This window comes from Chelonus insularis, unplaced genomic scaffold, assembly GCF_013357705.1.
Source record: "Chelonus insularis isolate UGA/USDA-ARS -01 unplaced genomic scaffold, ASM1335770v1 contig_146_pilon, whole genome shotgun sequence".
Lineage (NCBI taxonomy): Eukaryota > Metazoa > Arthropoda > Insecta > Hymenoptera > Braconidae > Chelonus > Chelonus insularis.
In genome coordinates this window covers 63,275-79,191 of record NW_023276387.1, presented here as the reverse complement: position 1 = coordinate 79,191, position 15,917 = coordinate 63,275, and the positions used below count along the sequence as shown (strand labels likewise).

General features: G+C 32.5%; 1 long non-coding RNA gene across 1 annotated transcript in view; it reads left to right on the top strand.

Moving 5' to 3' along the window:
• LOC118075147 (uncharacterized) overlaps positions 1–15,917 on the top strand; it is a 31,986-nt gene that overhangs the window by 8,294 nt on the left and 7,775 nt on the right. Inside the window, exon 2 of the long non-coding RNA XR_004691276.1 lies at positions 8,296–8,521. This is a non-coding gene — a long non-coding RNA (uncharacterized lncRNA). The remainder of the gene's footprint in view (positions 1–8,295; positions 8,522–15,917) is intronic.

Below are 15,917 nucleotides of genomic sequence, written 5' to 3'. Positions count from 1 at the left end.
AAAGACTTAGATTGAATAAAAGAGAAAGTCTAGATGAATATAACCTGATAATTTGTTTATCACGATGTTGCTACTAAAAATTTCCATCAATTTTTCAGCATCATTTCAATTTAATCTGAACAAAAAAAATATCCTGAAATAGGGAGAAAAAAATATACATTTCGCGATAAATAAATATTTTATTGTCTGTCCCGCCGGAAATGATTATTAGTCATCGTCACGTTTGTTTTATTATGTGTACAGAATTACACGGTAAAATCGTGTCCCATACGATGGATTTACAAAATGAAAAGAAGGATGGGAAGACAGAGAATCTAAAGAATAAAAAAGTAACAGGTACATATTCTAGGAGCTGCCACGAATTAATGTACTTGGGAAGATGTGTTATAAGCACGATCGTCACCTGGTGCTATGAAAGAATTAATTTTTTGGATTAACTACTTCTATCGTCATCATGCTACTTATCGTATTCCCATTCGACAATTCAAGATCGAGATTAATTAAATACGTTAAGAAGATTGTGATTAATAGGATGTAAATTATGGATTTTAGAAAAGCGATTAATTATTATCATAAATTACATTCACTTTGTTTCTATTGTTTTCAAATATGAACAAAGAATAATGATAAATCGTATATTCGTGCAATTTTGAAAATCAAAATATTTATGAAAAATTGGAAAAGTATAAACAACTTTATATTATTTATAACAAAAAGAGAGAAAAAACCAAACGATGTGGCCGAACTCAATTTTTATTTATTTCTAATGAGGTTCAAAAATGAAAAATATTTTACATTAATTAAAGGATCGATTTTTTTAGACTTAATGGGTAAAGATTAAAAAAAAAAAGAAAATTATTTAGAAGAATTGCATAAACAGGTGTTTCAGTCCAAAGCATAACGGCAATGTAATTTTTCCCATGCACCGTCAGAGAGTGACCAGTATAAAAATAATTCTAGTGTGGTCCATCATTTTATTATTTCCTCAAGTAACCCTCACTTTCATCCTAACATGGACCCGTTGCCTTCCACTCTACATTACATCGAATAGAAGTTTCTCAGCATCCGAACTCCCATGGAGACGCTCTCATGAATCATAACACCTGCCACCCTTTTCAAAGTTTCCCAAGACCTTCCGGCGGTTACTGAACAAATTTAAATATCCATCCAATATCCACATACGTTAAACGTATTTTTTGCTCATAATTAAATAGAAGTACATAAACCACGGCAAAGGCCAAATAAAACTAAATAAAGAACCATCTGATATTACTAAATCGATTTTAAAAATTTTTAATGGCAAGGAATAAATATAGTGGTATAAAAGTAAAAATGTTTTGAATTTTTCTAAAGTCCAATAAGTGTTTGCAACATGATCAAGTGAATTAAAACGTAATTTTATAAATTGTTTTATTGCCCGTCAATGTGATTCAAAAGATAATGCCTAAGACCACCTGCGTGCCTATAAAACCACACTTGCGGCAATTTAAAAAGTACGAATAAACTATACCGCTTTATCTATCGGTATTTTTACCATAAAAATCATACATTCTAATCCGAATACAAGTTCATATATTAAATTCCCACACGTGTAATATGCCACATGTATATCTGCTATTCTAGCCCTAATAGATCGAAAGGTGAAATCGTCGCATGAGGGGCGTTGAGATGAACTAAGAAACGTGGGTCGATGTCGACCTGTTATACGCCAGAAAGTAACTAATCCAGTTGCCTTCGTCTTCTTCTCTTACTTTCACATATAATAAGTGCAACTCTTGATATGTCACTTCCCACGGAAATGGAAAATATCTTTTTAATTTTATCACAAAAAAATTATGCTAATGATTGTTTTTATTATCATTATTTAAAAGATTTTAATGAATTGTCGATAATGAATGGATGATTTTAATGTCGTAAAGAGGAAAAAAAAAAGAGTCTGATTTAAGCAATCCAAATGGTTTAATCACGCAAAGAAAATAATTCAAGTGTACTAAACATTCCAGAGCATAAGATCACAATCTTATAATTACTAGCTGGGTATAATCGTTAATAATCGGCTCCAAGGATTTCCTCCGAGTCGATTAGGATCACGAGACAACTTTCCTTTAGAACCATGTGGCGCCTATACATATAATACATTTAACCTGACACGACAGCAGCACCATCTCTCCCGCGCCCACAATGTCTCTCTAGTTCTCACGAGGTTCTGTGAAAGCAATTCTCTCTTTTCTACTTGTGTATGTATACCAGTTCTAAATAGCATAACCATCATAGCTATTGTAATAAAATTTCATTGCAATAACAAAACACTGATCATTTTTTTTTAACATTCTGCTAACTACAGGCAAATCGATGCTGATGTAATAAAGAGGTAATGCTAGGGTTTAATCTCATGTTAGTGATCTTGAAAGAGTCTTTCTTCTGCTTTGCTCTTTATATTTATTTTTTATTTAGTCAAATTGCTCATTTTTACTTCAAATATTCTGTCAAGAGACTGATTCGTGAGATTGAGAAATTGAGATTCGGTTCATAAAGTTGTATCTTTGTGAAAAATCTGCGAATCTTAATTAATTATAGCTCATTTGGAAAGGTAGAGTTCTCTACCTTAATATTATGATGTTTAAAAAATTTTATCAAACCCAAACTTCTATGAGAAAAATTAAAATCAAAAGATATCGGAGTCGTCTGATTTTTCGTTGATAGCTACAAAGCTAGACCTCTCTTTAGAATTTTGTTCAGAGAAAGTGAGTCAAGATTAAATTTTTCTGAATATAAGTATATTAAACTATGAATCGCAAACTTTGAAATAAGCTATGGTTTATAAAGATTCAAACATTTTTTTCCAGAAAAAATTTTATAAAAATATTTTATTATGAAATTTTTCAAATAATTGATTTTTTCATTAAAAAAAAAAAAAAAATTGAACGATCCTCTTTTCTGAACATTAAATAGCGGAAGTACACAAAAAGAAATTTGAGAAGCTTACTTAGTTGGTAAATCACTTATATTCAGGTGTCTTGGGAAAAATATGATCCCGGAACATCTTCATGCTTTTTGCATACATTAAGCTATTTTTGAGCATAGCATGTGTATCCTTTATATTGATCCTTTCTAAATTTTTTATATTATATTCCATCTCCAAGTATATCGAAAGCGTAAGGTGAAGACTATTCATACATCTCTAACTCTATATTTGATGGGAATTGGATATCTACCTGCTATTTTTCTATTATATATGACTGAATACACCGATTTTTTAGCCTTAGCCCCGATTATTATTATTATGCTTGACTATTTATACAGTATTACGATTAACTCAAATGCTCTCAAAACTTTTATTTAACGATAAATAAATTCACTACATCAATTAAATGATTTTTTCATGTATGAAGAAAGATTGCATCACGAAGGGAAGTGATTGAAAAGTTGTAATGATTAAAATTAATCTCAATTCAATAATATCTTAACAATATTATGTCTAAAAAAATATTTTAAAAAATTTACGTAACACAAATAACACAGGAAATTAATCGCAGTGCGAGATAACAAAATTTTTCTAAGAATATAATGTGATATGATAGATGTATAGACGCTTATGCATATATATGTATATATATATATAACTTTGAACAAATATATCTATATATAAGGAGCACAGAATAAATGAACCTTGTGTACGATAATGTCTGATACAATCCGCAAAGCATGCCAAGACTCTCTCCATCTCCTAGACGTTATAATAGTGCATATATGTATAGATATATAGATGCAAAAGAGCCAGGGCCGGCAGGTGTTGGTATGCGAAATTATCACGTTAAAGCACGAGTACATATACTGGTATTTTTCATCGTTGACCTCGTGCAACCAAGAACGAGCTAGATCCTCGATCCCCACGAGAATTTCAATTGACTTTATGTCGTCGCGAGAGAGCAAGCAGATTCTCTTGACCACCACAACGGGCTCGATAAATCTCTACGTCAGCTTTTCATCAGATTGAGCAAGAATTTCGTATTTTTATCGATCTTTCGCGATCCCTGGGTAGTTTGCGGAGCTTTAGGTGTAAAAGAAAAAACCATTTGCCGTTAAGTACATAAATTATTTTATTTTATATATTATTCTTGTAAGAAGGTGCACACACATTTCATTTCATTTTTTCTTTCTTAAGATAATAATCATAATGCACTGGGTAAGTAAAGTTTTGGTGATTTGAGTCTAAACATAATGCCTATTTTCTAAAACAGAGAAAAATAAGATTCAGACAGTTGAATTTAGAAGTTTAGATAATTTCCGGAGCACAGTGAAAATTTATTAAAAAACAAAAAATAATATTTTAGTGCCAGGTATTTTTTGGTCGAGTATCAGTTATGTATATACAGTGTTAGTACATAGCCACTGCACAGCGAGTATTTAAATAATGTAACATTGGTCGGATATAAGCGCCAAGACGTTCGGCGCTCGTGCGAGATAAAAATCTAACGCTACTTTATGAGCTGCGGGCGATTTTTTATGACCATCTGGATTCACTCGTGCAAAACAAAATATTTTTTTCTCTCTTTATTGTCATTCCCGTTTTCTTCAGAGCTTTATACATCCAATGTGTATGTCATAATTTTTTTTTCTGCAAATTACATTTCGTGTTCAGGCGTTGACAGTACCAACACCTTATTGGATATCACACATTTTTCCCTCGATAAAAATTCTTTTGAAACTGCAGAAAGGAGAAATCGATATACCAGTGAAATCTATGACAATCGTTGGTAATTTTTTATCTTTACTTTGGTTCATAAAAATAAACAAAAAAAATATTCACATCGAGAAGTGAAAAATGTCGTAGTGTGTTTGATGCATTGAAGAAAATTAAAGATGTGTGTTTTGTGTGGTAGACTGTATGGTGTAGCAGTACTTGATGTTTTGTCAGACAGAGGATGTAAAGATATGCACATATACACGTGGGATGTAAACTTGTCGTAGGTGGAAGAAATTTTTAAACGTCAGGCACACGCGTGCTGTCGATTCTTATCAGAAATCTATATATTATCGGTACTTGATCATTACATCCGTTGAATATAATATATACAACACACTTGCGTCATTTTTTTCTCTCAAAAAGGAATTTTAAACATTTAATTTACAATAAATAATTAAATATCAGAATAGAATACTTGAAATATAAATTGAAAAATTTTTTGAGACCGGTACTGAGGTAAAGATCGGTAAGTCGTGTCCTACGAAACGCCGAAAGGAAGAGGAACCATTAAGAAAGCAAAGTACGGCATAGACCTGAAGATCTTTAGTTAATTATTCCACGGCGCATCAGGGAATTTGCTGTATTTTTATCTCGGTCTCTTAAGTCCATACCGATCAACGTAATCAATTCTTTTGGTCTCCATCTTTGTCCTCTATCCCTGGTTGTCGTTATTTCAGGTCTCGCAAGACGATTGAGAGGTTATCGGAATCACTTAACAACTGACTCACGACTTTGGCGCCTCGCCTCTCACGATAATTGCTCGTTTCTGGATCGAATGCTAGTTGTATCGTAAGCAACCGATCGGTCGCGGGTTGCTACTCTGGATCGTTCGACATAGAGTAACCGTCACGAGAAATGAAAAGATGTATGCTACAATATATACTTTCCTATAAAAGCATGTGTTCCAAGGTACACAAAGGAAGATCTATAGTTTGCTTCTTGTCGATTTGTATGAAAATAAAAATTTTATTCAAGTGTACTAACGATTGGATTTTGTAGACGACTTCATTTTCGTTCTCTAGTGCTATAGATTTTCAAAAATTAAAGCTTCAAAATCTTTAGAAACAATTATGAAAGATCTAAGATAAAGATTTTTTTTTTTTATAGAGATGAATTCTTTCTTTATTGAGTTTTTTTTTGAGATAAAAGATTCGATTAATTATTATCGAGAGAGAAATTAGTGAAACAAAGCAACAAACTTAATCACCATTAGGTAAAAAAACGGTGAATAAATTCAATAAATTAAGTCAAGTCGTTATCGTGAATGTTAAAAGTTACCGCTGTTATTGTGCCCTATTTATTATCACAATATTAAATATGCATAAAAATGTCATATCTCGTGGTTTCATTTGTACAGTATAAATTCGAAAAAATGACATTCTAACCTTTGAAACCTGTAGATAACCGAGCTAAAATTATTGCATTACATATGTGCGAATGAAACGCCAGTTATTTTTTTAACTATTCAAAATTTTCTTTCTTTGTAATCCAAAATTATCCAGAAAAGTCCAAAGACTTAAGTCGAGATTTACAATATTAGATAATTCTAAAATGCACATTCTAAAAAGTATACAATACAGGAATTACATGCTAACACACACACACACACACACACACACACACACAAGTGAATATACGGTAGCGAAAGGAATAATCGAAGGAATTCACAGCGGCATCCTGTCTCGTGTTTGGCCTCCCACACCGCGAAACATGCAATTTCTCAACTTGCCATAAGTGCTCTCACTATTCGATTTAAGAAATCGTTGTAAGAATTAGCTTGGATCTATATATATGTCGGTAGATATACGAATAATAATCATCTGACATTTAAAATGTAACCCATCGATCAATCGGCTATTTTAGGATTTTTTTCTTTTATTTCTCATTCAACAAAATCACTGTTTACACCAAAAAAAATTCCATTTTACATTTTTATTTAATGTAAATAATTAATTCATATCAAATCTTTGATCCTTGAAATATTCATTACATAATGTTTTATTAAATTCATTTTTAATTTTATTTGATATTTTATTTTTTAGAGAAACAAATCTGAGTGGAATGTGTTTATTATGCAACATTAATTAAACCGCATCTTTTTTTTTTTTTTGTTTAAATAATTTAATTATCATTTTTATGAGTTTTTCTTAAAATTTTGCAGAAAGTTATTGTTAATCGTTTTAATTAATTAAATGATCATTCCTATGATAATATTCGATAAATATAAAATAACTTTATATAGTATTTTTTTTTTTATAAATATTATATTGAAAAATAATATCGGAGTAGAAGTTGGTTTAAAAATGATTTTATTGAGCAAATTACTCCATCAGTGTCTCATTGATATCTATGAGTATCACAGTGTTCCTTATTTTCATTCCATTGTCTATTTCCGAAATTTTTAAAAATTTATTCAACATTCTTACTCACCGAATGACTTGCGTACTGTTGTATAATCCAAGCCGATTGAATAGAAACAATTCTCTCTATATACGTATATAACTCACAGCATCAACTATAATACCTTATGTATTCTTATGTGAACAATAAATATGTCGCTGGTTGGTATTAATATTTTTTCCAGATTATTTTTGTAACAACAACAGCCAGCAGTACACCATTTACATTATTTTCTCTCCAAGCGAATGAATCTCGTTTCGTCTCGCATTCACCCCTTTTACTGCATTAGTATTCTCCTTCTCAGTCTCGTGTTCTCCCACGACAGTGCACAGGTGCGCAATGAAATCGGTTCGCCATCAGTAGTCTAGCTACCAAATCCGGTGCTGTTGCGCTATCTTTGTGCTGGACAAATGACCTTATATAGGGTGACCACATAACGATACATTAACGTTAGAGAGATATATTTTTAATGATCTCACCCTCTTTCACCAACAGACACACTAGAATTTGGTTTAATAAAATAAAACTCTCACTTCAAACACGGATTCTGTGTTGAACCAATGAATTATACTATCATAAAACAAATGGGTGATGTTGAAGACGGAGTAGAAGTGGGATGAAAAAGAAGGATGACCTTGAGGACGCACATATCCGCGTTTATATAATGATTTTTCAGTTCAGAAATCAGCTCTCAAGTTGCACATATATCGCTAAGCGGCCTCTGGCGATCAATTCTTGGCGATATATACTCTACAGAATCCATGCCAATTTGTTGTCGGCCAGTTAACCAACCGAAGGACGCGCAAGTCCCATTCGCCAAGAGGCAAATAATCTCTCTCTTACTCTTCCATATATACTTGAAAGAAGAGAGTCCTGTTCTTTTGATTTGTGCCCTCGTTATATTCGCGTCCTCGAGCCTCTTAACATCTTGTGTAGAAGAATATAAGGTTTACCTAATTTCATATTCCGTATCCTGTGGCTAATTCGTACTCGATAATATCTCTTTAACGAATTAACCAGCATTATTTTTTATACTACATAAATAATGCGACTTTAGGCTAAATTTAATTGTTTTTTGACAAGATTGAAGAATTCATGAAATGGTGGACTCATTGATCTTGCAAGTAGTCAAAATAATTTGATTCCAGATGAAGCACATCAAGGTATAGGATAATATGGTGACGATATGTTATACATATCCGTTGGAGCGAAGAGAGAACAGGTGAAGCACCTGCTGTTGGTTAACGCCAGCTTAACAGAGACTTGAGTGAAGCAGTAGCAGGTGTATTCTCCATGTATCTACGCTGCTGTATGCTAATTGGGCCAGAGTTAGCGCTCTTCAACTGGGATTTAACGAGCCTCATCATCTAACTGGTGAGTCATTAATGTCAATTATTTATTTGTTTTTACTTTTTCATAGTTTGCTTATACTCTTTGCCTATTTATTAGTGTCGATAAATCGTTTTAAATGAACTTAAAAATAAGATTCTTCGGTAGAGAAGGTTTCTTTATCCAGTTTATCTTTGAGAAATTGCAGCTCCGTGAAAAATCATTGAATCTTCATTAATCATAACTTATTTTAAAGCTCATAATCTTCACTTTGAAATCATGAAAATAAAAAAAAATTATTTAATTTATTTAGGGTGCAGAGATTACATTTTTTTTTTTACTATAAAGACATTAAAGTAGAGATCTTAAGCTTTAAAATGAGCTATGGGTGATGAAAATTGGATCATTTTTTACCAGGATACAGAGCTTTTTTATGATAGGAAAATCGTTCAACATCACTTGATGAGGTAAAACAGTTTTCTCTTCCATTATTTCTAGGAAGAAATAAATTATGGAATTAGTTGGTAGATTATTTTATGAAAATAGAATAGATATAGGACAGATTGATGTAAAAATATTCAAATAATTGAGAAAAAATAGACGAAAGAAATAACTGGAGACAAAAGTGTGGTCTGAAGTTGAACTCGATTGACCTCAGCGAGTGTTCACCCACACTATGTGTAGAAGTATATAGACCCTTGGGGCCCGTTTCCAGTCCTCTTTGGCTGGTTCTCTCTCGCTGATTCTCCGAAACTCTCGTCGGCACATCTTCGTCTCCACCTCCGCACTCCAAGTAGAGAGACTGCAGACGCGACTCAGGCAAAAACCGAACAACGACCATAAGAGGACGTTTTATTTCATCATTTTTATTCTTTAATTTTCGTTGCTGCCCACCCGCTCTACAGGTGTCTGACCGCGCCTAGCGGCTACAGAAAAAGGGACAGAGTAGCTCACAACAGAACCGGATTGCAGTTCACAAAAGACCTAATAATGAATCATAATGAGTGAAGCATAGGCGTTTTACCTGATTTTAGCACGCATATATTCCAGTAAATAATTACATAGCTCAACAGTCATTTTTAGTATTTGCAAAACAACAAGTTTCTTTTAAATAATTTACACAATTTTACCACGAAGAATAATTTTTACTTTTAATTCTCCACAAATACATTCACCAAGAATTTTATTCCTCTATAAGAATTTCTGATAACTACGTCATAACTTGTAACATTGCAAGGATATTAGAAGTGATAAAAATACAACAAAGACGACTGCATCTTGAAGATGAGAAAACGACCGATTCCAAAGTTTCAAATCGAAAATAAAAGAATTTCATCAGCAAACATGCTAAGAAAAAAAAATAAACTTAAAAAAGAGAAAAACATGTTGTTTTCATGATGATTACATTCCAGTGGTAATTTCAAGATGATGTTTGACCATGAGCTATGAGCTTTCAAAGTCAGCCAAATTTCGATCTCCACAGGTCTTTATGTTGAAATGAAGAAGAATAAGATAAAGTGTTTGAATAACCTGACTGACATCTTGTATTAAGGTGATAAATTAGATGTTATCGTATCGAAATGATTATTTCATTCATTTGTTTTCTATTTTGTATTGATGATATGACACTTTGTAGAATATAGCTAGAGAAAAATCATTGTAGCTCACTATGATACTATAAAGTAACTGATCAATTGATTGATAAGAGTTTAAATCATCAAGAAAAATTATAACAAACTTCCCACCGCATTTGATCTTACTTAGGACTTCAACTTCGACATTAAAAGAGTGATGAGCTTGATAACCTAAACATTTTTCAACTGAGCCATTGATACCCCACCAAAGTCATCCCATTTTAGCAATTTATGTACAATATAAATGACTGCATTCCAATTTATTTATCTCCATGAATAAGTTTCTCATGAGCCCTCGAACATTTTTATCCAAGACTTTCGACACTGTAATTATAATTATAATGATAATATTAATCTAACAGAGGATGATAATGAAGTAAAAATTAAAGCTGACTAAATAAAAGAGCAAGAGGGTCAGCATTCGTTTGCGAGGCGTGTCAACCTGCCAAATATTATGGAAATTTATTCGTGGTAGACTGGTACGCGTAATGGATTCCTGTAAGGGAACAGAGGCAACATTACTGAGCATATTCAGATACCGTGTATATTTCCTCCTCTCCAACCGCATCGGGTATAACAGTGTCACGTCGCCATCGGCTAAAATCCTTGAGAAACAAGACACGCTCTGGCTGAGATATGAAGGAAGGGTCGGAGCTGAACCACGAGAAATTGATCAAAAAGTTGAAATAAAAGCAAATAAGGTGCTAAATCTTGCTGCCGGGTCAACATCAGGATGATTCGTTTATGAAAAAAAATATTTACTAACGGGTTGTCGAGAAATATGACGTCACATTAACTATTTACTGATATGCAGACAATGTAACGTGGTGTGATAGATAATAGTAAAGAAGATTGATGGAAGAAATAACCTTTTTGGTGATGAGATGATCAAAAAGTTAATAAGTTGAAATAGCTTCTCGATGTCGAGTGTGTAGTAGAGAGTAGTACACTTTTTCCTCTCACATTGCTTCGCCTTCTCGATGACTTTTAACTATTTTAACTTCCACCTTTTTCAATTGATCTCCTAAGATTAATTGTGGATATTATTCAATCTTGATTCTGACGATTTGAAAGCAACTTTACATCACTTAACAACGTCATTTGAAAACATACCTTTCAAAAAAATATCCTACGAGAAATTATATCTCCAGTGCTCGTCAGAAGCACTTTTAGAATTTGATACTTTGACTATTTTATGCTCTTGTATTAACAAATAATTTTATTAATGGAAATGAATAGATGCAGGGTAATGATGAAGATCATTCACTTGGTGAGGAAGAAATTAAAGTCAATAACTGTAAAAAAATTTCCATAAGGATGGTAATGATAATCAATAGTCCACTACTGGTACGAAATAATGAGATTTAGAGTGCAGAAGAGACATACCCTGATCCTCTAGCATTGAATAATACGATTACATGACTCAATAATACGCGCAAAGTGCGAGGAAAATCGGGATAAGGATCCAAGGTGAAGATTATCGATTTGTTATGCGCATCGGTATATACTTTTTCACACCGGAGGGAAAGGACGATATGATTTCAAGTTACAAGGAGAGTGTCTGGATGATCATGATGCAAGCATTTCTCAGACCAGTTTCATGTTGTTTTTAATATAAATATATATATATATATATATATATGTATATCGATTTAACTGTGGTGTATACCTACTAATAAACTGGAATAGAAGGTTCATTCTTTCACTCACCTGTACTTAACTATGAGTCTAGAGTCTAGACATGTTGCCTTGACCTAATCAAATATCAATTTTTACCAATTTATGTTTCAACAGGTTATCATTTTTACGTCCCTTCAGTGAGTTTTCAAAAACGTTAACCTTTTTTTGTGATTCATTTGAATAGACCTGAAGATTAGGAACAATCATGATGGAGTTTGATTTCAATTCAGAGCAACAAAATTCTTAAGATAAGTTTAATGTTACACTTACTCTTTTTAACATCTTCAATCTACATCTCATAACTTGGTTAAAAATCTTTTTTATCTGATGGATAAGACATGAGTTAATAAGTCATAATTAATCTAATGAAAGTGCCACTTTCGTAGTGCTATTCACAGTCCTTTAGTTAATCCTAGATGTATATGAACACGTGTCGCCTAAGTTTCCGAGTGATTAATCGTCAATCTTTATTTCATTTTCATGGATCATACAAGGATAAAATAACTTATCCAATTTTAACAGGAAAAAAATAATGTGTAGACAACAAAACACATTGAATGGACAATTATAACTGACGAGACTTATAATTGTGCCTTTTCATTACAGACAAAATAGTATAGAAAGACTGATCTCTCGAGCTTTTCGCAAAGATCATCAACGTCATTAACTTCATTTAAAATCTGTATAGGAATAAAAGACACTTAATGTATGTACAGCCTACGCGTGCTGGCAAAATTAACTTATAAATATACCCACTGTACTATCATGATGAAAAAAAACGTTCTAACAACGACTGCCTATCATTAGTTGGATAAAAATTATTAAATTTCAATTTATTGAAAAAAAAGTGCAGTAATTTTTCTATCAATACTGTCGATATATTAATAAAATACGAATTGATTGACATAGAATACCTAACAGCTAGTTCACTATATTCTAGCAGGATCTGACGGGAATAAATTTCAAGTTGGGCGGCCTGAATGAATGAGTATGGAGTAAAACGCAAACACGTTATGACGGTTGACGTCTAGTGGCTTGTGAACTTTTTCCACATCCAGTTCCGTACGTCTGCCACAGTACCGCACGTTGATTGTCCAGCTTGTCAACATGGAACACTTGGTTCTAAGGTAAAACTGCGTCACTTATATACACGTGACTGCGGCCCATCCCAGCTTGTTGATCTCTTTCTCTCTCTCTCTCTCTCTTTCTCTCTATCTATCTCTCTTTCATCAACTCACCTAGCCACCTGAATGATTCCAGACGTAATCGGCCAGCGAACCCTGTAACATTGTCGCTTTGGATCTATCTTATATGTAAGGCTTCTCATTGCCCTCAAAAATTAGATTAAAAATAAATGAGATCATTATTTAACTTGTACAGTCACTAGGAAAATTTGATCTTTCTTTTTTTTTGGTCATTGTTCCAAGACATTCTACATCCTGCAGCTATAAAACTTATGAAATAGTATTAGAAATTAGCTGATAATGATGATAATGAAAGTAAAATGAAAAATTATTCATTTTTAAACTGTTTAATTATTTGAAATAAATAATTTATTTAACATAAAATGTTTACTTATGTCTGTCTAGATGTTCTTTCGAGCAATAAAATACAGCTCGGGACCAATTCATCGACACTGTCGTTAATGCACAGTATGGGAGAGGAAGTTGACGAGACTCCTGCATTGCACCTGGAGAAAAATTGATTACAGAACCATCGGCGTATTATTTTATCTCTACTGCATCTCTGTCTCATTCCGTCTCTTTACCATTTATCAGTCTCAAGTGCATTTTGTGTCATGAAAATATTTCTCTGTGTGTATCTTTGGTATAATAGAAGGATCTTTGACATACTGATTATTATTCATTTAGTATCGTTCTCCAACTTTTTTTTGCTAAAAAAAATGTATTCTTTATGAACATTACTGTTGTTATTAAGTCTAGTTGAATAAAGATTTAATGAACAAATAATTAGAATGTTATACTAACTTTTGATGCAAGAAAAATAATATACAGAACACGACAAGTCGCGTGAGGATGAAATTAGAGTACACATGTAGTTGTTTACTGTACTTCTTGTGATATTTTTTAGTTTATTTCCATTTGGTAGTCTTCCACTTGATAGTAAAAAGAGTCTCCCAGGTGTAGATGATGAAGTTCCGCACATTTCTAACCACGACAAATTTTTTCTTCCTAAACCCTTGATGCATCTCCAAAGAACGAAATTTCTTTCTCTGTTTATCAATAAATATAATCACCTGAAAGACTGAAAAAAATTGATTACAATAATAAAGGATGAGTTTCAATATCACCAAGTGTTATTTATAACAGAAAGAATTTTTTAATTGTAACTCTACCTTGTTTACACGAGATAAAGGACTGGAGCAATATTTATCAGCCCACCAAGAACCAAACTGAAGCAGGTAGCCAAGTATGCGAATGCATTTATGCAGTTGTTTTGGTATGCGGCATGCAGTGCGTTTCGAACCGATTACAGATAGGATCCTTTGTCAACGTTCGATTATCCTTATCGGCACTGATGCATTCTGATCTTCAACTATGCCTCTTAGACTCTGTAATAGCATCTAACTATCTTCGAAACATGATTTAATGTTTCTCAAGCACTTCCTCTACTGCTCTAGACATGTCACTAGATGCTTGATCAATATCTCCTTCGTCTCTTGCTAAAAAAAATCAAATTTATTTTATAATGCTTAATACTTGTGATTAAAGTTGACATTTGATCAAATACACAAGCTTTGATTCAGAACATATTTATCATTTATGCTTTTATTGCTGGATAATACGGCTGAATTTATTTTTCTTTATTTCGGTATGCGAAAGGAAATATTAAAGCCTTATTCAGAGAAGGAAATATATTTAAAGTATGCAGAGCACTCAGAGGCAAGTGTATTTAAACTCTAAAGACTTGTAAATTGACACTTGATAGCGGAAACTGCTGGTGCAGCCCCGCACTATTTCCGCTCTTAGCATAAGGGCAGATGTTATTTTTCAATTTTATAACACACGTTGAACTTGATTAAATACAGAACCATCCTCAACGTAAACAATATTCTTCTAGAGATTTCTTGTCATTGCCAACGTAGAGGAAAGGAAAGAGATAGAATTTAATAAAGAGACTAGTGGTGTAAATGGTGATTAATTTTTTTAAAAATAACACCAAGGTGCGTGTACCAAACTACAAGGATATCATACGAATGAATGTAAAATATAAAAGGGAAGCCAGAATATCAGAGACGCGACAGAGATTTAGTTTTCTATCTCTCTTTCTCTCTCCCTCGCTCATGGTTTTAACTTTTTCGAAAGCCTGACAGCAAGACAGGTTTATTCGCGTCTTGGCCGGCACACCTCGAAGGATTTGCATGACCATGCCACTGGACGACCACGCGATCCACGCTGGGATGTCGAAGGACGAGGAGGATGTACAACGAGATCCACCAAGACGTCGTCGTTCGACTGCCTCGTCTTTTATATGCACACAGAATTATTCATGTGTAAAATTATGAAAAAATATATTATTTAACACGAAATAAATTCTCGCACTTGCTGTTTAACAAGTTTATAATTCACAATGATCGTTGTCAACAATCAAGCCAATATTTATTTTAAAATTCATTAATTCAACCTTATTTAATAATTTTTTATTGTTGATAAATTTTTAGTAAAATATAAATTGAAACTAAGTTAGTAATAATAGTGATATAACGTGTAATGAATGAGCGATAGATAAAATAATTGAATTTTATGAAATATTAATTATTAATTAATAAGAATTAAATGAAAATAATTTAAATCATATTAATCTATTTATTAATACATACTTTAGCTGATGTAATTTATTTTCAATTTTTTTAAATTACTAAAGATCACTGGCTATTTGGATTTTTATTTCACTATAATTATAATTATAAATAAACAGATATTTGTAGACTATCCAGTTTCTTCAGTACTTTTCACACGCTTCGATCTGTGGGAATTACTTATTACTGTTACTATTATTACTATATTAATGATTTCACGTACTTCGTTGAGTTATTCAGAGCGACAAATGTTTTATTGTATATAAAAAATATATAACGGTTATAATAAAAAAAAAAATTATTTACG